Source organism: Diabrotica undecimpunctata, chromosome 7, assembly GCF_040954645.1.
Source record: "Diabrotica undecimpunctata isolate CICGRU chromosome 7, icDiaUnde3, whole genome shotgun sequence".
Classification (NCBI taxonomy): domain Eukaryota; kingdom Metazoa; phylum Arthropoda; class Insecta; order Coleoptera; family Chrysomelidae; genus Diabrotica; species Diabrotica undecimpunctata.
Window position 1 is genome coordinate 117,180,592 of NC_092809.1, and position 26,841 is coordinate 117,207,432.

A 26,841-nucleotide genomic window follows, 5' to 3' on the forward strand; every position below is an offset into this window, starting at 1 on the left:
CTTCAGTTCAAATTGGTTGCCAGTTGTATTTACTCTATTTAGCATCATCTGTAAATCTTCGATGTTATCGGCCAGTATAACAGTATCATCTGCATATCGAAAATTACTTATTGGTACGCTATTAATCTTGATGCCCTCGTTGTACTCTTCCAGTGCCTCTAGAAATATTTATTCCGTGTACAGGTTAAAAAGCAGTGGCAAAAGAATACAGCCCTGTCTAACCCCTCTCAAAGTGGTTACGTTTTCACTCACCATAAATATGTCCATTCTTCATGTGGGCTGTTTGATTCCAATATAGATTTTTTATAATCTGGATGTCCTTAGTGTCAAGTCCTGTAAGATGTAATAGTTCTATGAGTTTGTCATGTTTGATAGTATCGAATGATTTCTCATAGTCGATAAAACAGGCGTAAACATCTTTCTGTTAATCCAGACATTTTTTAATCAAAACTTGTATTTCAAAGAGCGGCTCTCGAGTTCCGAAACCGCATCTTAAACCGAACTGTGTTTTACTTATGCTGTGTTCTAATTTTGCTCGTATTCTGGAATGGATAATACGCAAGAATACTTTAAGGGTGTGACTCATTAAACTTATAAGGCGATATTCACTACACGTCTTAGAATTGGATTTCTTGGGAAGGGGCACAAATGTAGATTTCAACCAGTCCGATGGAATTTGACCAGTATCGTATATCTTATTAAACAGTTCTAATACTATATTCAGGTTGTTCTTGTTAAAAACTTTTAAAATTTCGACTGGTATTTCATCGCATCTTTTTGGTTTCCCATCTTTCGTTTGATCTATAGCTTTTATCACCTCACTTTTCAATATTTTTGGTCCATTCAGATCAAGAGTGTTCGTAGAAATATGACGATAATCCGTAAAAAAATCTTTTCTGTAATTTGCCCAAGTCTGTAACTGTTTTCCTTTATCTACAATAAGTTTGTTGTTCTTGTCTATTAACCTACCAACCTGTTTTTTCTTGTAAGTATAAGTAAACTCCTTGATTTTTTTTATGCATATTAAAACTATCGTGTCTTCGTTCTAGCTCTTCTATCTCTTGACATTTTTCTTGTAACCATTTCTCTTTGGATTCTTTTATCTTTCTGCTGACAGTTCGATCCAGTTCTTTATATTGTTCGGGATTATTCTTATTTTCCCCTTCTTCTGTCCATAAGGTGTAATACTTCATGTGTCATCTATTCGTTCTTCTTCTTCCGCTCCTAGTCACCAATGACTTTTTTCGCACCGTTGCATATAGCGTCCCTTAAATTGATCCAGTCTCTTTCAATATCATCACTATTGGTTGTTAAAGCAACATTACTATTAATGCTATTTGTAAGCTTGACTTTTGTCTCGGGATTTCTAAGTTGATCCATATCTAATCCTTTGTTGTTTTGTTTCTGGATTAAGGTTTTTAGTCTGATTCGTAATTGGGCTACAAGAGGATTATGATCAGAGTTTATATCAGCTCCAGGACATGTTTTGGCTGATAATATTGCGTTACGGAAGCGTTACGGAATCGTTATAAAGTCTCTCTGATTTCTAACCATGTACCCAGTCCTGTCCTGTGGTGATCTCCAAGTGTACAATCTTCTTAATGGTAACTTAAACCAAGTATTAGTGATAATTAAGTTTTTCTCCTGGCAAAACTGTAATAGTCGATCACCTCGCTCATTTCTTGTTCCCAACCCATACTTGTCAACTACTTCACTGACTTCGCCTTTTCCTACTTTGGAGTTAAAATCCCCCATTACCATGATTATGTCTTGTTTCTTTAGGTTTTTTATGATTTCGTCTAATTGTTCGTAAAACTCTTCAACTTCTTCATCAATACTCTCAGATCATAAACGGAGCATAAACCTGAATTATATTTATGTCTAGAGAATGCGCACTTATCTGGATCATGTAGCGTTCTGAATATGGAATAAAATATTTTTATTTTTATATTACTATTTTGTTTAAATACACATATGATTGATTTCTAGCTAATATTATTACTGTTGCTTTTTTGAGTTTCTCCTTGAACCACATTGAAATGTGATGGTATGTGCATAGACATTATAATACAAAGTATGGTCCTTGCAATATCAGCCCGTTTTCCCAGTGAGACAGAGAAAACTGACACAAAGCAGCCCATGCATCTCTTTCTAATTTGCCAGGTTTATCGACCACGTGACCGAAATAACCAATGAGAAGGTAACGTGGTTGATAAATCCGGCCCATTAGACAGAAATGCAGGGACTGCTTTACGTCAGTTTTCTGTGTCGCATTAGGGGAAACGCCACTGTATTGCAGTAATCAGTCTATTTTTATTACTATGGGTATATGTCTATGGGTATTTATTATTTTAAAAAATATTTATTTTGTACACATCTCCTTTTTCCATTAACCCATTGACTGCAGGGCTTGAAATAATTAATTTTTCATTAGGCCATGATTTTACATATTATTTTTCTTTTCAGGCAATTATAGAAAAAGTTGGTAATTGATTTTTTAGAGTATTAAAAAACACTATATGTGTACATAAATGTACATAACACATCCGTAATCCATCTTGGAACGAATTAAGGATCTATATAACATGAGCAGTGTTTTACCATCAGCACCCCAAGTTGTGTGACCTAGGTACTTTAACAAATTAAGGCCATTTTGACATGAAAGAACTAACTGCTGAATATGATTTTTTCAATTTAACTGTTGATCAAATATCATTCCTAGGAATTTTATTTCGTTTGTATAGGAAACATTTTGATTCCCAAGAGTGAGGTTTGATTTATCCTCAACTTTTAAAAATAGTATACATTTTGTTTTATTGGAACAAAAATTAAAACCAGACCTACAGACCCATGTACAATGGGCTCATACATCGGATCATCAAAAGAATCATTGTTAAAAGGATCATCTTCACTATTACTCCAGTTCTTATCATTTCCATCATTCTGTAAAGCCAATGCGACTACCTTCTTGATTTCGCTATCCATTTTCAGAGTAAAAACGTTTTTAAAACAAATTTAAGAAGAAACACGCGCAGAAACAGTAGTACACTACATGCATCTACAAGTTGCAACTAACAACTGAATCCACTAATTTGTAACCAATGTTGGTGTTGCCAGATCAAAAATATTTACACGCTAAGACCGGTAATATACATCGTGAGGCAACTGTATTTCATTCTCGTGCAAAAATAGTGTTAACGTAAACCACCGGTGTCTCACTTGGCTGATCTATCAAACTTGTGACCTAAATCGTGGCTCATCTGGCCTGATCATACAAACTCGTGTGTATCACATAAAGCTCACACGGCATTTGCAGACGTTTAACTGTGAGCCTTACCTTGACTCCTATTGCAGTCAATGGGTTAATAATTAATAGTATACATTATTTAAACGATTAAAATGATGTTTGAGGTATAAAAATTGACACAACATTCTATTAGACAAGAAATGTATTTAAAAGTGACAAAATTAGTCTACAATAAAATATTATTTTATTAAGTCTCTTTTTCTATTATATAATTTTAAATTGTTCATCAGGATATCAGTTTACCTAAAATTATTTGTCATGTCAAGAACTATTTTTTTCCTTCCTGATTTGTTTATAATCTGACAATACTCTTCAGGAGAGTAAATGTTTTGGTGTTTTTTTTTAAATGCGGCCAAAGTTTCTATCACAAACTAGGTAAGTATGGAAATTTATGGTAAAATATTTTAGATCGCCCTTTTGTATTAGGTACTAGCAAAGGAAAACTAGAAGGAAATTTATTTTTTGTTAGCACACGAAACTGACCATATAACTAGGTGCTCTTTGTTTCCTAGAGAGTCTTCAAAGTCTAGAGCTGTTTATAAACAGTTATATTTTCCTGCTATCCCTAGAAGCCTGGTCATCTGTCTATGTACAAAAGACAGATTTGTCAACCTTTTTAGTCACTATATGAGACCAAAGTTGTACAGCTACATTTGTCGCAAATAAAACGTCTTAGATGTACTGAGACGAGGAGGCGGCATGGGCTACTGCTAGTTAATAGTAAGAAAGGTCATCATCCGAAGTTTTAGCCTTTTACCTATCAGATTTTATTAAATGAAATACTGCATGGCAGTTATTAATATGTTCTTGATCTGCTATATTAGAATCACATGTACTGCAGCTGCCACTTTTACGGTGACCAAATAAAAGGTTGTATTCAGTTTTAAACACTTTTCACGGTAAGTACATTCCATAACACGAAAATCATCTGGGATATTATCAGCAATACACTTTTCAAGATACAATTTATACATCTTGAATACTAAGAGTAATAATATTAAATAATAAGAGGAATAATCTTGAATACTGAAAATAGTGGAGACAGGTACTGCTTAAAATTATTTGATGTGCGGGAATAATGGGATTCTGTCCGGATTGGAATCAGAATTTCCTTTCTTTTTGCTAATTATAAAAAGTGAAGCAAACGCAATCTTGCAAACAATGTCTTGCTTACTTTCAAGGGTAATGAAATACTTGAAAAAACAATCCTTATGTTTTGTTGCAACTTTTCTTTTCTTCTGAGTAGAAGCAATTTTAAAAGAATTGAACAATAATGCATTTTTTGCAGTAATATCAAGCTTATAGAATGACGAGAACGTGGCCTCTCGATTATCAATAGTAAATTGTTCACTACATTTGAAACGATACTTTTCAAAACAAAAATTCTGTATAGCAAACAGATTTTGCAGGCTTTAGTTTTCCTTAATAAGACTGATAAGCCTGGCCTTTTTAACCAGCAACAGCAGCTTTACCCCTTTTTGAGGTATATGGATTTCTCTGGCTCTTTCTAAAAACTTTTAGTTTAAGTGAAAATATTTTCTTTTTCTTTTTCGATGGAGGTACAACACAGGTTTGCTCATCTACCTGTTTGACAGAGACATTTTCTTTAGGCTGTAATAGTAGTATGATACTTTACTATGTACGTACTTTTGGAGTTTATAATAATAAATAATATTTATAACATATTTACAAAAATAGGCAAACCACAACAAAGACAGCGGTAAAAGGAGCTGTTGATCTGCTGTTTTGGTGAATAGACAGGGTATGGTATTGTTTTATTCAACTAGCCGATGAAAGAAGGATGCATGTGAATGTGACTGTTTCTTACATTCTTCTTCCATGCGAGGATGGGAACGTTTTAGATCATCAGTTTAACGTGTTGGTGGACGACCTCTGCTTCGGTAGGCATTATTTCTTGGTCTCCATTTCAGTATTCGTTTTGTTAATTTTTGAAGTTATACTTCTATACGCGCACTCCACGTTGGAAATTTGTATGGGAGTGAATCTGTGAAATCATTACATATGTAAGATAATGAGTAAGAGAGAGACAGAAGATATATTTTCTTTCTCTTCCTTTCTCGAATATAAAAATGTTCCTTTTGTATAAATAATTTAATATTATATATATTATATAAAGATATATATACATATAATATTATATTTATAATAAAATATTTATTAATATTATTATTTGTGTCATATGTTTTGTATTATTTATTAAATGTTCATAATTATATTAGTCTTTTGTATTTCAAAATAATAATCTCAATAAATCACTGTATGACCCAGAACTGTCAATTTTGAAATACGTTTGTGTCATGTCCTCGGTAGTATAGTAGTCAGTATCCCTACCTGTCACGCGGGAGACCGAGGTTCGATTCCCAGATGGGGAGGACTTTTTTATTAATATTATTACAAATTAAACATATATGCGTAAGTAGAAAAGTTATGTATATTATTGTCATTTTTAAATACTTATGAATATTGCATTTTAATTTGTATTGTATTATTATATTAATAACAAAATCAACAATGAATTTTACTGCAGAGTATGTGTAAAAATATACATTTTCATCAAAATATTGATTAAATCCTTCATTTACTATACTCCTATTATAGGTCAAAAGTTGTTTATTAATTGTTAGTAAGTTGTTATTAATTCTGTTTCTCTTTCTGCTATGTCTTACCTATAGCATTACATATGTAATGATTGTGCAGATTGACTCCCAAATAAATTTGTAACGGCGAATGCGTGTATACAAGTGTAACTTCCACCGGCAGTCCCACTGGACTGCCACATCCGTTTTTTTTTATCTGTTATTCGAGCCACGTGAGCTGTTCAGTTTTACTTCAGTGTTGCTATTCTCGCTACATCATCAGCCACTACTAATCTTCGTCGTAGCTGGCGATTTGGGATCTTGCCTCGTATTGAAACGGCCAACATAGCACGCTCCATCGCCCTTTGAGCTACACGGATCTTTTTCACGGTTCTCCTTGTCATAGTTAAAGGTTTTTCTTTTGAGACATATTCGTATATCAGACGATTTGAAAATTTGCGTTAACTTGCCGAAGGCTGCGCAATTCCTTCTAATATGACGATCTCGAGTCCGAAGAATGAAGAACAACAAAACACATAGAGAAGATGGCTTTGTACGTAAAGTAATAAAACAAGGAGGCGAATGCGTCATAAAAGCTTTAAAAACTCTTTATAATGTCTGCCGCTTTAAAGGAATTACATCAGAAAATGGAATAGTGGTGTTGTAAAAACAACCTATTTATAATATTATAATCGTAATATAGTTATTTTATCAACTTGTGCGCTCAGATAGTCAGTCCTCGTGTTAATGTGTTTGCGACCCTCTCCCTTATAATCTCTCTTCACCCCGCGTTTTAGGACTTAGGCCAGGACAGTGCGAATTTGCATCTCGGCAAGTAAGGACTGAGTGTGTTGTCGAAAAGTGCGTGAGTCACAGATGCGCTAACGGTAACCGGTGTTTTGTGTTAAACCGTTAACAGTTTTGCTTCTCTTAATACTCTGTATCTTTGTTACTGCCTCCTAGTACTGTAAAGCTAATGATATTTGTATAACTCTTTTTAGTATTATCAGAATTGCGATAAATATCAATGTAGAATCAGTCCTTAAGTTAACTTATAAATAAATCAAAGGAAAAATACGTCTTGAGTGTCTTATTGCCTCAGTGGTCCTTATTAAATATTTTGAAGCAATTAGGTGCTCAACTATGCCTCTCTTATATGTAGAAAATTTGGTAATAAATTTTTTCTCTCCAACAAGTGGCATTATAATAATATTGCATAAAAAAGAGAGATGTAACAGAAATTGAAAACTACAGACCTATCACCTTGTTATCTTATTTATATAAGCTCTTTATGAAAATAATTACTAACAGACTGGGAACTAAGCTAGATTTTTATCAAACACTTCACTACGACTTAAATATTCTTTTTATCAGAGAAGAAGTCAATCGCGCCACGGAGTCACAAAATAAACATATCATCCACAATGAAAATGAGCTAGTAAGGGAATTATTCAAACAATGGTCCTGTCACAAGAAGACTAGATAAAACCTAACTCCAAGACCTACTATAAAACTAAACAAAAATATAAGGAGAGACATCATTGGATGTCTCTCCTTCATGCCCAATACCAGTAATACATTTACTTAATACGCTGTAATGATGTAGATTGTAAATAAACGTAATTTTAAAAAAATTGTTAACATTTATAACTTACTTCATTTCATGTGTAGGATTTTATTCTGTGTACAAATTAAAATTAAATTCTTATTTATGAACCTTTTTTAACAGTTAGTATTGTAAATATATACCAAACATCTTATATTTTTAGTATAATATTTAAATATAAATTAAATTATTGATTTTTATGCTTTGTTTATATAATAAGTATACTTTTTGATAAACTTACAACAAATATTTATTTTCATTTGTAATAAAATTGATCCGTTTATAATAAGCACATAAGTCACAAAATCTTATCCACGTGACGTGTTAATTTTTTTTTAATTATTATTATTTATAACAAATTTAATAAAAAGTGTTTTAAGGTAAAAATGGTAATAATGCTATACTTTCAATGAAAACTTCCAGTAGGGTATCTTTTTATAGAAAAGTGTTTTCATTTCACAAATTCTGCTGGTCATGTACACCTTGCTGTAAGATTACGTCGCAAAAGCTTGCTGGATCTAATTTCTTGTGAGAATCAGTCCCTTTGTCTTATGTTCCCTTCTTAACAATCCCGCTCCATTTTTTCTGTCTGTGTTTTTTCAAGCCATTCTCTTATTTTCAAACCTAATCATATGTTATGGACCAGATGAAGACGCAACAAAAAACGAAAAGAATGAATTCTGGGACAAATTACAAGAAGTGATAAATGATTGTACAGAGAAAATTGTGATCACAGGAGACATGAACAGTAGAGTGGGGAAAGAAACAGAAAAATGGATCAATGTCATCGGACCTTATGGGGAGGACAAACTAAACAAAAATGGAAAATTACTACTTGAATTCTGTCTAGACAATAACCTGGTGATTATGAACACACACTTCCAACATAAAAGGATACACAAGATCACAAGAGAAGTCAAATCAAGAGACGAACAATCAATTATAGACTATATTATAGTGCAAAAAACAGAGAAGAACTGGATAAGAGATGTAAGGGTAAAAAGGAGTTATGAAATTGGTAGTAACCACTATCTACTAGAAACCACATTCAAAAGCAAAAGAAAAGAAATAAAAAGAAATTAGACCATAAACAGAAAACACAAAGAAATAATAAAAATTTATAAACTAAGGGAAGAAACAACGCGAATAAGATACTCAGAAGGACTAGAGAAAGAGATGGATAATGAACATGAAATAACAGAAACAATAGAAGAAGAATGGGGAAAATTTAAAAATGCGATGATAAAAACAGCTAAATCAATATGTGGAACCACAAGAAATAACAACAGAGAGAAACGAACATCTTGGTGGAACGATGAAGTAAAAAGAGAAATAAAAGAAAAGAAAAAATTATGGAGAGAATACATCCAAGACAAAACACAACAAAAATATGAAAATTATAAGAGACAAAGAACAAAAGTTAAAGAGATAGTTAAGAAAGAGAAAAAGAAAAGTTGGGAAAAATTCGGGGAAAAAATGGAAGAAAACAGCACAGGAAACGTAAAATTATTTTACAGAACACTGAAAAACCTAAGAAGCAATAAAGAAACGAAACTGAAACAAATAATGAACAAGGAAGGAACAATAATAAACGACGATAAGACAATAATGGAAAGATGGAGGGAACATTTTCGGCTGATACTGAATGGAAATCAAGCAAATACAATGGAAAAGAAAAGCCACAACAGGAGAGTATCCATGAGAAACACGGAAAATCCAGAAACTATAGAAAAAGAAGAACTGGAAGAAGCAATAAGAAAGATAAAGATTGGAAAAGCACCAGGAAGCGATGAAGTAGCACCAGAAATGATAAAATATATAGGAGTAAAAGCAAAAGAAAAATTGTTATACATATATAACCTAATATGGAAGAGAAAAGTAATACCCAGAGAATGGACAAATGCAGTAATTATACCTATATACAAGAAAGGAAACACAAGAGACTGTAGGAACTATAGAGGTATATCACTACTATGTGTAGCAGCAAAAGTATACGACACCATAATAGAAAGGAAAATTAGAAAAGAAATAGAACATAAATTAGAGGATGTACAAAGTGCATTCAGGAAAGGACACAACACACAAGACCATATATTCACCATGCAACAAGTAATAGAAAAAGCCTTAAAGAAAAATAAAGCAATACATCTGAGCTTTATAGACATGGAAAAAGCATTCGACTCAGTCAAAAGAAAAGATATATGGGAAAGCCTAAAGAAGAAACAAGTAAGTGAAGAACTGATAGAAGCAACAAAGAGTATATACATGAAAACAACAAATACAGTAAGAATGTTAAATATACAGTCAGAACCATTTAAAACAACCCAAGGAGTTAGACAAGGGGGAAGTCTCAGCCCAGTACTATTCATAAATGTAATAGATGAGATAGTGAAAGAATGTAAGAAAACATTCAAGAAATACTGCATCGGTTGGAACAGAATGCAAATGATAAATGCTGAAATGTGTATATTTGCAGACTACATAGTATTAATTGCGGAAACTGCAGAAAAACTGAAATACAACTTAGAGAAATGGAACCTAGAAGCAAGCAAATACAACTTAAACGTAAACAAAGAGAAGACTCAAATAATGAAAATATCAAGGAAACAAGGGACGAAAGATCAAATAGAAGTAATGATAGACCAACAAAAAATACTACAGACAAATTCATACAAATACTTAGGAACAGTAATCAACAACAAAGGAGACATCGAGGATGATCTTAACAACAGAATGGAAAACACAGAAAAACTATTCCAAGCACTAAATAGAGGATTCCTTAATAACAAAGAAATATTAACAAAGACCAAGATGACAATATACAAAACAATATATAGACCTACAGTGACATATGGAGCAGAAAATTGGATATTAAACAAAAGACATCAGAGCAGAATTTAGGCAGCAGAGATGAAATACCTCAGAAGAACGATAGGAGTAAAAAGAACTGATAGAATCAGAAATGAAGAAATAAGAGAAAGACTCAAAATCAAACCGATACTCGAGTCAATCAAAGAGAAAAAATTGGCATGGTTCGGACATCTAACCCGGATGGACAATAATAGACAAGTTAAAAGAGTGTGGGACGCCAAACCAATAGGGAAGAACAGAAGAGGAAGACCCATTAAAGAATGGAACAGTGACATCTCGCAGATACTGCAGAGTAAGGGTAAGACTTGGCAGGAAGCAACACAGATGGCATCCAATAGGAAGGAATGGAGAAAGTTCGTTAAGAGCTAGGACAACTCAGAAGACTGTCAAATATTGTAATGTAATGAATTGTAGTTTAAACGGCCTAACACCGAAAGGTATAAATAGGTCTACTGATTAAGTAAAGTCTCTTATTTTTGCGTTTTGTAAGTCTTCTTCAACTTTTTGCAGCCACTTTGGTCTTGGTTTTCTTCTTTTCTTTCTCCCTCCTAGATTCCGTTCCATCATCGTGTATCTCATTGCGTAATCTCCTACCTACTAGATGTGACCTAGCCATCTAGTTCTACATTGTTTTATATTTATTACGATATTTTCTTTCAGTACTTTCTTAATTTCTTCATTTGTTTTGCATGGTTCTCATGATCTCACTTTTCACTATTCATAAGTCTTCTTTATCTTTTTTAGTCATTGTCATTGTTTCTGCTGCTTATAATAATATTGGTCTAATTATTTTGTTATAAATGTTCATCTTAGTTTTCTTAGTCAGTATTCTGCTTTTAAGTAATCTTTTAGTTGCAAAATAAGAATTATTCGTTGAAGAGAATCCTAGAATTTTATTTTTGGTTACGTTTAGATTTAAACTAAACATTTTACTCTAACGAACTACCGCATTTATTATACACTCAGATGTAAAAAAAACGCAACGGAGAAAATTGTGGTCAAATTCAAAGTATTCCAGTTTTTTTATTTTCAGCCCTATTTTGATGATTTTTTAGCACACTGTAAAAATTTATAAATTTTAATTTAATATAGTGAGTTTTAATGAAATTTTGTGTTTGACTTATTATACGGGGTGGTTAATTGAAAGGTGGTTTTTTATCCTAACTTTGAAACATCTTTGAAACAGCTTTGTTTTTAAGTTGCCTATGTCTTCTAAGTATTATGTTTTTTGTTTCATGTAAAAATATCGATTGGTTCATTTTTACTTAATGTAACTTAACCTAAGTACGCAAATAACAAAGAAAAACTACTTAGAAATAACTTAATACTTTGCCTAGCCTCTATAATTGCCTGTACACGTAGGCTCATGCTGTCTATGAGGTTGTGAATAGCATCTTGTTGGATGTCTTGCCATTCCTCTTCAAGAGGTTTGTTAATTTAGGCCAAGCGAAGTTGGTCAATTGAGGCTGGTGCGACTTCGCGACTTCTAATATTTCTACCAAGCATGTCCCAAACGTGCTCTGTTGGGTTTAGATCTGGCGAACACGCTGGTCAGTTCATTTTATTAATACCAACTTTCTCTGAATATTGCGTGACACACATTGCAGAGTGGGGTCGCGCATTATCTTGCATTAATAGAAAATCGTCGCCGATATATTGAGAAAATAGTATTACGTGATTCGCTAAAATTTCCTTAATATACCGGTGTGTAGGCAACGAAACCTCAATAAATACTAATTCAGTGTGCGCCTCTCTGGATATTCTTACACATACTATCACCGAACTCCCTCCATGGCTAACGCGGGGACTGGAAGCGCATCCGAAAGTCTCTCTCCAGTTCGACGCCATACTCGTTCTCTCTCATCTGATGAGTGAAGACAGTATCTCGACTCATCTGTAAAAAGAACATTACTCCATTATCCTAAGTTCCAATGTAAATGTTCGTGCTGTGCCGTGGAAATAATTTGGGCCCAGTTGCTGGTTTGCAACTCTGCAAATTAAATTCATGTAATCTTCGACAAACTGTAAATACACTTACATTATTGCCTCGAACCTCTTGAAGCTGAGTTCTTGTTCGCACCGCTGTTAAATTATGATCCCGCAAAGCGTTGACTCTTATAAAACTATCATCTAAAGCGGTAGTTTTGCGCTTTCTGTCACTTCTTGCTTTACGCCTGCTTGTTCCAGTTCGTACAAAATGTTCCACCACCCTTTGGATGATAGAGCGATGAGTGTGTAGTACTCTAGCCACATATTCATAATTTCGCCCATCTTCAACCAGAGCAAAGGCTTTCGCACAAGCTTCGACACTAACAACCATGATCAATCATTGGTAAACAAAATGTAAGTGTCAATATGACATAATGATCACCAAAGCCACTTCGTCGTATTACAAAATAACTAAAAAATAATCATTTTTAAAAAAGTCCTAAATTGTGGGTGGCAAATTCGTTTGGCTCTAAAAAATGAACCAAGGCATATTTTGCCATGAAACAAAAAACACAAAGCTTAAGAGACATGGTTGCAAGCGAAAAATAAAGTTTGACGAAGATGCGCAAATGGAATTATTCCACAGGATGTTTCAAATTTAGGATAATAAAACCACGTTTTAATTAACCCCGTACAAGAAGTAAAATATAAAGTTTTATTTAAAAAACTGACTATACCAAAATTAAAATTTATAAATTTATACACAGTATGCTGAAAAAATTTTCAAAATAGGGCTAAAAAAATTGAAAATACTTTTAATTTGACAAAAATTTTCTCCGTTGCGTTTTTTTTGCATCTGCGTGTATTTTGTAGTTCGTGTGCGTTGCTTGCTATTAGGAAGCTATCATAAGCGTGCCTAATATTTTACCTCGTCTCATGCTTCTCTTTTCTCGTCTACAATGTTTGTTAAATTAACTATAATTTTATGACTCTGTCATAATAATTTTACTCTCCTTTAACCATATTTTTTAATAACATTGATTAAAAATGGATTTTTAAGGTGTACCACAAAAATGAAATAAGTTAAACAAACATGTCTCCTTGACCCCGTCTGTATCCAGTGGTGTAGCTAGCATGGGTGACACCCGGGGAGTAATCGATGGTGTCACCCCAAATTCTAAAATAAAGATTGTTAAAATCAACGAAAATTTGATAAAGGTATGTTTTGAATAACAAAAAACTTGAGAATTATAGTTAATGAAATTTCAGTAAATAGTATCTATCCTCAACCTATTTCGTTAAAGACTTTAAATTGTAAACACGTCCAAAAATAGATAACCTAAAAAGGTACTCTGCCGAAACAGCTGTAGTGATAAAATACTATAATAAATTTGTGGGAGTTTTGAAAACAAAGTTTTCAGTGTTTTATTATTATATAGTATATGAGTTTATTTATTTTTTGTTTTATATTACATGAATGAATTTTTTTTTTCTAGCTTTAACAGCCATAAAATCTGAAATCACATCCTCTATATTTATGTTTTGTGTTGCTTCATATTCGATAGTTAATAAACCAAGGTTATTTATCGTTGTTTGTGTCATTATTGCTCGCAAGTAATTTTTGATTAATTTTAGCTTACTAAAACTTCTCTTACATGAAGCAACTGATACACAAATGATCATAAATAATTTAAGTGCGACCATTAAGTTTGAAAGGAACTCCATGAAATCCCATTTCACAATAACTTTTAAAAAGTCTACATCTAACCATTTAGAGACTTTAATATTGGCTTCTTGTAAATGTCTTCTGAGGTTTGGTAGTTCTAGCAGGAGGTCTCCTAATACATCTTCACGGTAAAAGTCACAAAATGTTTCACTGTTCGCGGAAAGTAAACTGTGTATCTGCACAACCTCAAACAATAAAGCCACATCATAAATGGACTTTGATTGGATTCGAGTTCAATATTGAATAGGTCTAAACATTCTAACATATTCTTTTTAAGTTTGGTTCGAAATGTGAGTCATGTACCGCTAGCTAACTCACCATCCATTGGTTTTTGACGTCGAATTCGTCTTTCGGTGGGAATGTTGTAGTCCTTATATTTTTTCGTGGCAAAATCTATCTGAACAAATAGACCATCAGATAATAAGGACAATTAATGAAATTAACAAGAACAACAAGACTAGAGTTATAATGCCAACAGGGGAAACATAATGTATAGAACTAAAAGGAGGAATCCGCCAAGGAGACTAGCTCAGCCCATTGTTATTCAACATGGTGATGAATCAAATAATTAACGAAGTAAGAAAACGACACGGATACCACATGGGAGAGCATAAAATCACGATACTATGCTATGCCGATGATGCAGTACTAATTGCTGATAACGAAGATAACCTACAAAGGCAACTCCACACCTTTAATATCACAGCAAACCAACTTAATATGAGAATATCAGTAGAAAAAACTAAATGTATAGTGACCAGTAAAGAGCCGCGTAGATGCAAACTAGAAATAGACGGCAAAATTGTAGAACAAGTAATGAAATTCAATTACCTAGGAGTAGAGATCACTAGTGACAGGTATATAAGAACAAAGACCACAAGGCAAGCATCAAAAGCGGCAAGAGTAAGTGGTTGCCTTCGAGAAACCATTTGGAGAAACAAATATCTGACTACGGAAAGCAAAATAAAATTTATACAAGACAACAGTAAGACCAATCCTAACATATGCAGCGGAGACAAGGACCGATACAAGAAAGACGAAACAACAAATCAACAATATCGAAATGAAAGCATTAAGATCAATAGCAGGCATATCATTAAGAGACAGACAAACCAACAGAAGTATACGCGAACAATGCAAAATTCAAAATATTAACAGGTGGATAAAAACAAGAAAAAAAAACTGGAACGAACATGTAAACCGAATGGGATCAGATAGATTAGCGAATCTATAAAAACAACAAGCCGTATAGCAGAAGACCCGTTGGAAGGCCGCCAAAAAGGTAGAAAGATAATGTACAGTTAACAACGACTGAAACAGAATAAGAGGCAGACAAACAGGAGTAATCCTAGTCGCACAAAGAAGAAGAAGAAGAAGCAAAATCTATTGCTTTATCCAGACTATGACCAAGGTTTTCTTCAATATAAAGACGAAGTAGTTCTATTTTTGTCGCTGATTTACTGTTATGCCTTTATTTTTCAATTCAATCCAAGAAAAATTTATTTCTCTTTGTACATCATTCCAAAAGGTAGGATAACAAAGAAAGGCAAAATTACACACAGTGGGCATAAGGTTATGTGCAGCACCTCTGGTGTCTAACTTTTCTTGTTGATGACATAATTCCTCAGTTGCAGTAACAACACTTTCAAACTGTTCTGTCAATACTTTATCTGTGGAATAGTGAGCTCCACAACGTGTTGTAGAAAGTCGGTCAACAGATGTTTTATTGTGTTTAAAAAGCACTTCCCAGCGGCTAGTGGAAACAGAAATAAAATTAAAAATTTCTTTTTCGTGTGTTCACCAAATAATACCGAATTGTATTTTGATTGTAAAGTGAGTAAAGTTACAAATTAATGAATCAACCCGATTTGTGATCGGGTCTCCCAAAACGGGTGACACCCGGGGCGGACTGCCCCACCCTAGCTACGCCACTGTGTGTATCCCATAAAAAAGATATAAATATGTAATTTAAACAACACAAACCTAACTAAATAAGCATAAAGAACTTTTACAGAAGACATTTTAATATCCACAATTAGAAAATTTGGAAAAGACTTGATTAAACAGGGAAACACAGCAGAAAATATCAGTAAAGTTCAACCTATTTAAACTAATATGGACAAGAAGATAAATTTGGTCGCAATAGACTACCATAAAAGCATTGTTGGTTAAAAATTAAGCATCGTATTTGTTCACGCCATCATATGTTTTAAGTTAATTATATGTTTATGTCATCATATGCGAAGATTGAAACCAGTCCAAAAAAGCCAGTCAACAAACGAGTCGTAGGACTAAAACAAATCCACAATCAGAATTTGAAGACCACACCGGCGATTAGCGAAACAATTCTTAGCCGACGGACGCCTTACCATCATATTTATATTCATGTATTTATTGCGTTAATTTAAATAAAGTCCTTTTTCACACGTGGTTTTTGATTGTTTACCTGCGGCACATATCGAAGTGTAAATCAAGTAACATTCAGTATTGTTCTAGGCAATCGAAGGATATTTTATTATTAGTACACCAATTAGGGTTAAAGAGCAAAAACACAATTTAGTAGAACATAGAGTCACAAAGAACAAATATTTTATTTAAAACATACTATAAACCAAGTTAAATAAAAGCACCAAAATAATCCGTAATTTATTTTTCATCGCTATAGATAAATAGCAGTTGAAATTAATGTATGCGATTAAAACATATCAAATTTAATCCCAATGTTTTATTTAGAAGATTAAAGCCAGACTAATTGCATTCTCGAAATACGGTGTATATGTGTATATACTTTCAGTAAAATAAAAATTCTTTACTAAAAATAAATGTCTGAGATTCCTGTGATTGTTTCTGGTTGCGAACTTCCTATTTATTTATTGGTTTTACATTCGTGTCTAAATAAAAAATGATCACTGGGAACACTTATACTGGGAACGGAAATAGAAAATAATTTTTACGGTCTGCAAAATGAAATATATGCCGCTTCATAAAAGGTCAAAGAACGGAGGTAAAGGAACTAATAGAACCAAAACACATAGAAAAGGATACGTGGATTGACTAGGTACTTAAAAAAGCTCTATGCAGAGGAAGAACAAACGACGCTAGAACCGGAAACACCAGAAATTACCACAAATGACGAACTTAATATAAATGTACAGGAAGTTCGGAAAATACTTGAAACCCCGAAGAACAGAAAAGCAGCAGTTAAAGACGAGATACCAAACGAACTAATGAAATATTGTGGAGCAGCAATGACAGAACAATTAACAACATTAATTATTAAAATTATAAAACACAATGAAATACCGGAAGAATGGAGAAAGAGCGAACTAATTCTATTATTCAAACAAGGAGATAAAAAACAGCCAGAAAACTACAGAGGTATAAACTACGCTAAAACTTACAAGTGTTAATAAATCAGAGGATGCAATATTCGTTATAAATAAAATTACTGAGAAATCACTAGAGTATAATAGACCAGTCATTCTGTATCTGACTGAACTAAAGAAAGCGTTTGACAGAGTAAGACTCAAAGATATCTTTTGTATAATAGAGAAGTTCTTTTAAATATTATATGAACTATCGAAAACATCTACCAAAACATCAAAATTCATTGAGCCCTGTGCTCTTTAATTTGATCATGGATGAAATTATCAAAAGTGTTACCAAAGGAAGAGGATACAGAATTAGAAACAAAGAAATAAAAATACCCAGTTATGCAGACGACGTAATATTGATAGCCCAAGATGAAGATAGTCTGCAAAGACTGGTCCACAGATTTAACATAAGAGCAAAAGAATTTAATATGACAATATTATCTCAGAAACCTAAAACAATAGTAGTCAGCAAAGAACCAACCAGATATAAATAGATAGAAATAGATAATTGATGGCATCAGTATTAAAGAAGTAATGGAAATAAAATACCTGCTAATTACACTGTCTAGCTATGGAGACCTGGACAAAGTAGTGAGAGATCAAGTACAAAAAGCAAATAGACTGGCAGAATGCCTTAATAACACTATATGGCGAAACAGACACATAAACACTGAGATGAAGTCAAGAATTTATAAAGCCAGTGTAAGACTAATAATGACATATGCCTCAGAAATAAGATCCGACACAGCCACAACGAAAAGGCTACTGGAAACGACAGAGCTGAGAGTACTAAGAAAAATTGCAGGAAATACACTGAGAGATCGAAAGAGAAGGGAAGACATTATACGAAGGCGAAAATGTTACGTAAAATGTATAAATGAATGGAAACAAAATAGAAAAAAAGAATGGAATAACCACACAGCAGAATGAAGGAGACCAGTGTCCTCAAAATAGCAAGAGATAAGTCACCAATCGGCAGAAGAAGTATCGGTCGACCGCGCAAAACATGGAGTGACAACCTTCCATAGAGGTATTAATCCACCAATGAACAAGCAGAATTGCTTATAAAGAGGAAGAATAAGAAGACATTCGTGTCTGGTTTAACCTTGTATTGCCCGTTGTAACCAGAACGGAGGAGCGGAGGAGCCAGAACTCAGTTATATGCAAGCAGCCAAAGCGTAAACATCCATATATTTAGCATTGAACATAAATTCTACTGCGTTTGCTACGTTGTCGTATAACTTCGATAACATCGGATTCTGAGTGCACAATATCGTGAACTTATATGCTCGGTTTTATTATGAATAATAACTTAGCAAATAACATATTTTATCAATTACCTCAAACATTTTAACTTTGATATTAGTGCCCTGATAATAAATATAATTATAAACTCATTACAGTAATTATGGAGTATTATTATTACAGTTCAATACCTCTAAAATAATATTGGATTAGGTAACACCGCATCAACCAACGTCTGTCGTGTCTGGTCGTGTCAAATCGTCATCATTGCAGTTAAATCTGTTTAGCTGTAATATGTGACTTTGATCACAATTTCAAGTGGTAGCTATAATAGCTGACAAAATAAAAAAAAACTAAAAAAGTAAGTACATTCTGACTCTTATTGTAGTAAATATATGCTCTGACAATAAAATATTAGGTATTTTGTGAGTAAAAATTGTTGTGTAACTTTAAAGTTACAATGTTCTATAATTTACAACATAATTTTTTTGCAGGTGGTCACAGAAATGGAACCTATTTGTGTAAAATCATTTTATGACAAGAAGGAACTAAATTATGTTCAAGTTAATGACATTTGTGGATATGACTCTGAAAATTCCATTCTAGAATCCGACAGTAACGATGATGAAGCGGTACATATTTCAGAAAGTTTTCGGAAAAAGTAAGCGTGGGAAATATGGAAGACAATAATGAGTACCAGGAGATGATAATGGAAAAGAGCCCAATCATCAGAATATCACATGGAAACGAATAACTAGTTGTTCCGCATTGCCAATTCAATCTTGGAAAGGTAGTTTACCGCCAGGACCTGAAAACCCGTATACTTCAATCAAGTATTTTAGAACGCTAATAGATGACAATATTTTGGACAATATTTTTTATCAAACAAATCTGTAGTCTACCCAAAAGAACACCGAAAAATCTTTAAATGTTGACAAGAACGAAATAGAACAGTTTTTCGGTGTATGTTTGTTCATGTCAGTATATGGTTTACCCTCAACGAGAAAGTAATGGAAAGTGTCTACTCGAATTTCAAATTGTAAGTGTTTTAGGTTTCAAAGCATCTATTGCCGCTTGTCTTTGTCAAGAGGGTAAAGAGAGGCTCAAGAAGAGAGGAAGGCCCAGTCTATCAGTAATACAGCAGAAAAGGAAAAGAGGATTGATCGTTTCTCTACCAGAGAAACACATACGGAAAGACGGAATAGGCCATTGGCCTAAATTTTCAGAAAAGCGCGGTCGTTACAAGAAACCGGGATGCCTATGCGTGCCAAAAGTAATATGTGCAAAGTGTAATGTAAATTTGTACTTTACGCCTAATTCTAATATTGCTTTGTGGACTGCCATCAAAATTAACTTTTTTTCCATTGTAACTTGACAGTCGCTAACCCTATTCAAACAAAGGAAATAAAGAATAAAAAGAAATCTTCAAAAATATTTTAATTTGATTCTATCCTGGAAGTATATAAGAGTAGAAATTATTTTTGCAGTTAAAAAAAATGAGTAATACAGGGTAAATAGGAACTGCCCATATATTTATATATAACGTATACAAATTGTTTGTAAATATTTCTTTCTGCAGCCGTCCCGAAAACTAAACTTTCGGAATAATTTATTAAATCGAATGTTCCACTTTACACAACTCGTACCGAAAGCAATTATTTTCGGAATGAGTTATTTCACTTTTGGAACCAATTTTTAATTTTTGAAACAAGTTTGAGTATCTACGAATTACGAATGAATTTTTATTATGACAGCGCTAGTCATATAAGATTTGAAAGTGTTTTCGCTTTTCCATTAAAAAAAAACGGAAATCATTACTGAAAGTGCTACTTTGTAGAGTCGGAAACCTTTTTTGAATTGTGCTAGAAAGGTTACCAATGGAGACACTGCGAACAGCAGCTAGATGGATGGTGGAGAGCGAGTCGGGGCTTGGAAACTAGCTTTTGGGACCGAGAATGGATCCAACAGAAGAAATAATAAAGATAAGACATGATAAGATAGATTAGAAAATACAGAGAAAAAGGTAACAAGAGAGATAGGTAAAATTACCAAAGGTAAGAAGAGATAAGAAAAGGGGCGCCACTTAACTTTTTGGTGTTACAAGGGGAAAATTAAGAAACCTTGAAAACGAAAAGAAATAAGGAGAGATAATTAGGTTCTGAGACCAAATACAAGAAAATATTTGAACAGATAATTATTAAGTAAATGAAGTCAACACACCACATAAACAATAAATAAATATGTTCGGTGGAATTCGTCCACCTACTTACCTAAAACAGCCTGATCTTTCTCCTGGTCGAAGATATCGTGATAGTTAATTATTTTAATTAGCAAATATTTAGAGATACTCTATTATCAGGAAACTTATTAGGAGTAGATCAATAAAATTCAGTAGGTAAACAAAACAAAATATACTCAATAATTGAATCACTAGACGGGTGAATTTAAAACACAAGAAATACAAATAAATCTACAGTAAAATAATATGGATGTAGCCCGATATCCCAAAGTAATTGCTTTCCTTAAAAGAAAATCCGTTGGCTACAAACCAAACAAATCAAGAGTATTGAATAAAGAAGAAATAGATAACTTCTTATCAGAAGCTGGAAATAATATCTACTTAGTAACAAAGTTAATATTACAACTTTCTAAGTCCACCATGTATAGTATTACCTAGATAATTATTCTAGGCCCCTGGATCGTGTCGGAAGAGATTTGGGTGTAGTTCCTTCAAAATTCATATACAATCTGTTTGCAATATCTTTAAAACCAAAATGAAATTAAGGGCGCCATAATTATTTACCCTCGTAAGGAAACCAGCTCAGACAGAGAAATAAAATTAAAAATTTAAAACAAAGCTGTTACCAAAGCTAATCTTTAATATTTTGTAACGAACAATAAGTTATTACAAGATTCTAGGAAAATTGCACCATATTGCAATAGAATAAACATTCTGTATTTAGATATTAAATTACAAATTAGAAGTGCTTATATGAAACTAAAATTATAACTGCGTCATATAGCGATAAAATAAACATTCTGTATCTTGGTATTAAATTATGAACAAAAATACTTATATGAAAACAAAATCATATTTTATCCCGAATTTCGAAATTCGTTCACATAAAAAATTCTAATATTCATGTAATTAAAAGAATAATAAAATCTCATCACTGTTATTTAATTCATAGATAATCTTCACTATTAAAAGTTTATAGGTAATCTACACTTAAGTTTGAGGCCCCAAAAAAATAAAGCTTAAAAACCGCATTTTTCTTCAACTCTAAACAATCTATCTTCTAATTTTCAGATACGAACCAACATGCACCATGATGAAGAAATAGAAATGGAAAATTTCGATAACAATTCTACTCCAGAATTAATAGACTCGAAGCGGAATCTTCTTACTTCTGGATGCTTTGGATTTCTTCAGAAGAGTAAGTTGTTTAGATGATTTAATAAAATCCTGTTTATTAAAAGATTTAAAATCTAAAAAAAAATTATTATAACAAGTTCAACTAGAAACTAATACCAATTACAATTATGTGTATGATAAGCACTATTTATAATTCTGATCAGTTTATGTATTATGTAATACCGTTGATTGAGATATTGTAGGTATTTCAATCAACGGCAATACTCAGTACGTACCTGCTATTGGTGTAATAGGGTGAACAATAAACTGGTTGATTCAGCCCTGTATAAACAAAAAACGGGTGTGGCAGTCCAGTGGGACTGCCGGTAGAAGTTATATTTCTATACACGCGTTCGCCGTTAAAAATTTATATAGGAGTCAATCTGCACAATCATTACATATGTAATGCTATAGGTAAGAGAGAGAGCAGAAAGAGAAAAAGAATTAGTTATATAGGTATATGGTGCAGCCTTTGCTGTATATAAACATTTGACCTGTAATACGAGTATAGTAAATGAAGGATTGAATCAATATTTTAATGAAAATATATATTTTTATTTTTATATATGTATAAAAGGAGTTGAATGTAAAAAAAATTTTACACATACTCTGCAGTAAAATTCATTGATTATTTTGTTATTAATATAAAAATTACAATACAATAAATACACTGCAATATAATTCAATATAATAATACAATATAAATTAAAATGTAATATTCATAAGTATTTAAAACTGCCATATACATAACTTACTTTACGAAGATAAAAATAAAAAACCAACAACTCGGATTATGTTGTAAATTTTCATTTTATTTTAAAATTTATGTTTTTTGCGTATATTACATATATTTAATAAGATTAACGTGAGGTTTTTAATTTTTTAAGGGATTCGAACTCACAACCACCAGCGTACGAACCAAACACATAAAGGATTTGCCAATTAGACATGGCACTAACGGATTTCAAAATTGACAGTTCTCGGTAAAACAGTGATTATTTTGAAATAAAAAAGCCTAAAATAATTATAAACGTTTAATTTTAAATAATACAAAAAATATAATATTATATATATATATATATATATATATATATATATATATATATATATATATATATATATATATATATATATATATATATATATATTGTTATGATATGCAAAATCGAGAAAAATATTGGGTTTATTAAAATATTTCAAAGTTCAAAAACATTAAAATAATTCAGATAAGTAGGATAATAAACAACAAACATTTCGAAGAAGGAAAGTTATTAAATTCTTGGATTACCTGTACTAAACAAAATGTAAGCTATACATAAATTATTTCTTTGTTATACTTGAGTGACCCGCATAATTTTAAGTGAAATCCAAAGACAATTGAAACGGGTTTTCCAAAATACATTAATGCAGTGATTAGAGACAAATAGAAGAGATGTTAGAAAGAGGTTTTTGTTAGTTTTTAAGAATTATAGAAAATATTATTTGTAAATAAGTTTTAGGAAATTTTATAATTATAGGTAAAAATTTGTTTGTTATCGAAATGAAAAAATGGGGGAATTGTGACGAGTTTTGATTGGCGGAGATTGAAAAAGGTGGGATAAGTATGTAGGAAAAAGTTTAGCGAGATTGAGGAGAGAGAAAGGAGAATCAGTTGGTTTTCCAAGTCTGTAAGACGAACAGGGATTGTTCTCTGGTGGTTCCCAAGAAGTAGCAAGCAGTAGTGTTGAATGTTAGTGAGTTTTTGTGGAGTTAGTGTATCTGACAGAAGCTGAAGCAGCAAAATATTGTAAGTCATATTTTCCTACTTATATTCCAAGAGTCACTGTTCAGGCCAACGAGAGATTCAGTTTATCGTAAAGAGAAGATATTCCAAGAGTCATTTTTCACTCGGGCCAACGAGAGATTCAGTTTATCGAGAGGAGAAAGGCTATCATTATTTGAATGATTGTTGCTTTTGAAGGAGATCATTAAGGACGATATACTTGCAACAATCTGTTGTAAGATTGCTGATTACATAGGGAGCGGTTGAGAGGAGATAATACAGTCTACAAGGAACAAGGATTTGGACCACTCATCATCAGAGAGAGATATTTTTGTTTTCTGCAGTTTTTTTCTTTTATTGATAACACAATTTGTACACGTAATTTAGAAAGGATATAAATATTTGATTAGGAGAGTTAGAATAGTTTGGGATTTTGAGTTTTTAATTAATATTGTTTGTACCATTAATTTTGATTGTTCACGTACGGAGAACAAAATTTTGAGAATCCTTATATGAGATTTGTTTATTGAAAACGTTTGAGTGTGAATTATTTCTTTTTATTTCAATATATAGTGTTAGATCATATGTGTTTTTTATTATTCCGGTATTCTCTGGACCTTACCTTTCACATGTAATAGCATAGATATTGAAGCACGAATTTAACCCTGAGATAAAAGAATTAAAAATTGTGATAAAGTCATAATCATATCATTTAAATAATTTTAATTAATCAAAAAAATTAATTAGCTAATTATTGCTTGGCGCACCAAGACTTTAAATATCACAATAATATATATATATATAAATATACAATATTATATATAATATATATATATATATATATATATATATATATATATTATATATATATATATAATATATATATATATATATATATATATATATATATATATAATATTAAATATAAAAGGAACTTTTTCGGAGGAAGAGAGAGAAAATATATCTTCTGTCTCTCTCTTACTCATTATCTTACATATGTAATGGTTTCACAGATTCACTTTCATGCAAATTTCCAACGCCGACCGTGCGTATAGAAGTATAACTTCAAAAATGTGGTACAAGGTGCTAATACACTTTGTTTGCACCTGTAGTATTTTGGGAAAATCGTGATTGTAATAATTATGCTAATAACAAGGCATTCAGGTATCAAATACAGGAAAATATCTTAAAAACATGAACATAAAGAAGAGTGGAAGTTTCAAATGAGCCAAGTGCCAAAATCAGCATTTTGAGATATTTAGTAAAAACGTTAAGAAAACGCAAGGATTAATTTTGTTTGTTTATTTATACAAAAAATCTGTATATAACAAACGAAAAACTGAATCCAAAAGTATATTAATGTTATTCTTCCGTCTCATTATAATTTACTTCATGTAGGGTAAAGGGGGCAAACATTGACACATCTTCATAATTTTTGTTTTATACAGTCAATGACTTGTTGAAAAATGATAGCTACAAGAGCGCTGAGGACTGCTACATCTGCGACACTAATTGCTGTTAGTATTGACTACAAATCTTCACACATTTTTGTACTAAAAATAAATTTGCAGGGTGTTACAGATGTCAATGTTACACCGTATTCGGTACAACATTGACACCCACTTTAAAATCCATTTCTGGAGCAATGTTGCCCGCGCGCAGGGTAAAATTGACATTGAAAGTGACTGTAGTTTATTAAAAAAAAAATTCCCAACCCCCTAAGAATATTTTAATGCACGAAAACAGTTAGAATATAAACGTTTACAAAAAAACAGAAGATAATCTTTTATTTGTTGACTTAAATAATTGTTATTGCACTGAGAAAGCTTTTGCTCAAGATCGTGCATCAGGGTGGCTGGGCTTCTTTGCGAAGGGCATCTGAAATCACAAAAGGGGAATAAGATTAGCAATGTTATTCTTAAACAAGCTGGCAAAACTGAAAACTGAAACAGGTAGATAACTTACTTGCTAATAAATAATGATTCCAGGCTTAAAATCTATTTTGAAATAATGCTTTCCTCTTTGGATTACAGGGCTTCTCAGAACTTGCTCAATGTCGCTTAATTTTACGTCAGCCTTGTCTTGAACGTCGGGGTACACAAAATATAATTGTTTCTTTCTTAGGAATTCTACCTCAAATGTATTTTCCTCTACATTTAAAACTTTACCAACGTAACAGATAATGTCCTTTTTGTTATAATATTTGAGAAGAATCCAAGCTCCGGCCAAAATCAATGGCTGATCCATATTTGTACTGGGAACTGTACTTCCAGTATTATTGTCTGAAACAGCTTCTATTTTTGTAGAAGGATCACATTCGAGTAAATCTGCTTCTGCTTCCAAATCTGGCCCCCTTTTCAAATCTGCTTCCTCTTCCATATCTGCTTCTTCTTCTTCCTCACCAACCACAACATCATCATCGCTTTCTAAACGAACGCTAATAGCACTCTCTGACGAGCTAGAAATATCTCTCTTCGTTCTTTTTGTTTGTGTTCTTGTTTTCTTTGTACTCGCTTTCTTTTTTCTGCTTTGTTTTGTTTTTCATATTTCTTTTTTGCTAGTCTTTCTCTCACTTCTAAATCTGTTAAGCTTTCAGCAAAATTTCGTGTTACATGACTGCGTTTATTAAAAGTCATTTTCTGGTCATTGTCCTTTTTCAATACCGACATAATGGCTAGTTCAAGTCCATGTTTTAGAATTTCACATGACGGTGTGCTACTCAGGACGGAAGATGTTGACGGAATATCGTGATTATCATCAACTGGAAGGTTTTCTAACACTACTGGGCGAGAATTAGCGCCTGTTTCAACCACCTCTGCCGTAACAATTTTCTTCATCATGCAAAGACAATGCAAAGCGGATAAATCCCAGACCCACTAAACCCACCGATCGCATTAGCTCTTGACAGACATCCAGAATTTTCTAGCTGTTTCATAAGCGAAGGAAAAACCAATTCGTCAACATTCTTGTAACCAGTCTCTTGATAGTATTCTCGTAGAACTCCCCTCC

The 26,841-nt window shown here is 32.5% G+C and overlaps 1 long non-coding RNA gene across 1 annotated transcript in view; it reads left to right on the forward strand.

Moving 5' to 3' along the window:
- The window catches only part of LOC140446944 (uncharacterized), a 157,238-nt gene that overhangs the window by 121,422 nt on the left and 8,975 nt on the right, over nt 1–26,841 (forward strand). The window contains exon 2 of the long non-coding RNA XR_011951538.1: nt 21,966–22,092. This is a non-coding gene — a long non-coding RNA (uncharacterized lncRNA). The remainder of the gene's footprint in view (nt 1–21,965; nt 22,093–26,841) is intronic.